The sequence below is a fragment of the Belonocnema kinseyi genome, chromosome 5 (genome assembly GCF_010883055.1).
Source record: "Belonocnema kinseyi isolate 2016_QV_RU_SX_M_011 chromosome 5, B_treatae_v1, whole genome shotgun sequence".
Classification (NCBI taxonomy): Eukaryota; Metazoa; Arthropoda; class Insecta; order Hymenoptera; family Cynipidae; genus Belonocnema; species Belonocnema kinseyi.
The window spans coordinates 98,759,810-98,760,912 of NC_046661.1; positions in this window are offsets into that span (position 1 = coordinate 98,759,810).

Genomic DNA, 1,103 nt, shown 5'->3' on the forward strand with positions numbered 1-1,103 from the left:
TGCGTTAATTTTACTCTTATCTTTTTCTTGATAAGTCCATGTCTCGCTACCGTATAGTACAGTCGGTACAAATATAGAATTATGTATTGCCATTTTAGCTCTTCCAATAACCTTCTTACCCTCATTTGTTCGTCTATCTATTTCCTCATCTATCGTCCCGTCCCTAGTAAATAAGCTATCAAGGTATACGAACTTAACAACTTGTTCAATTCTCTCATCATTTAATAAAATATTGCATAGCGTTTTCTCACTCTTTCCTTCGAACACCATAGTTTTTGTTTTATTTGCGTTAATTTTGAGGCCCATGCTCTCCATGCTTGCGTCTAGTTTATTCAACATTCTTTGTAGGTCTTCGATATACTCTGCCATAACAACCTTATCATCTGCGAACGCTAACCCTCGTATCCTTACTGTTTCGAGATCCACACCCTCTTCGTCGAAGAGAGCCATTCTTAAACACCTGTCCATAAATAATATAAATAACCATGAAGACATAACGCATCCTTGTCTAATTCCTTGAATAATATCGAAACAGTCACTCAGTTTTCAATTCACTCTTACACTCGCTTTGCTACCTGTATATATTGTTTTTATAGCTTGTAGGAACCATCCATTGACTCCATACTCTTTGAGAACTTCCCAAAGTTTACTTCTATCTACCTTGTCAGAAGCTTTTTCTAGGTCAACAAATGCACAGAAAACTTTTTTTCCTACTCTCAAACTTTTTTCTGTTATTTGTCTTAAGCTAAATATTTGATCCGTACATGACCTTCCTGGCATAAGCCCACTTTGGACTTCCCAAATCTTTGTTTCTGTTATTTTCATTACCCTACGAATAAGTATTTTTGAATATATTTTACTTACGGTGCTTAATAAGCTAATCCCTCTGTAATTATTGCACTCGCTTTTATCTCCCTTTCTCTTGTATATTGGTACGGTAACCGCTTCTTTCCAATCGTCTGGGACGTCTCCCATCTCGAAACATAAATTTATCAATTCGAAAACTCTATGTGGTATGTACTCGCCACCATGTTTAAGCATTTCAGCGTTAATACCGTCTACCCCGGCAGCCTTACCGTTTTTCAAGTTCTTAATTATATCCC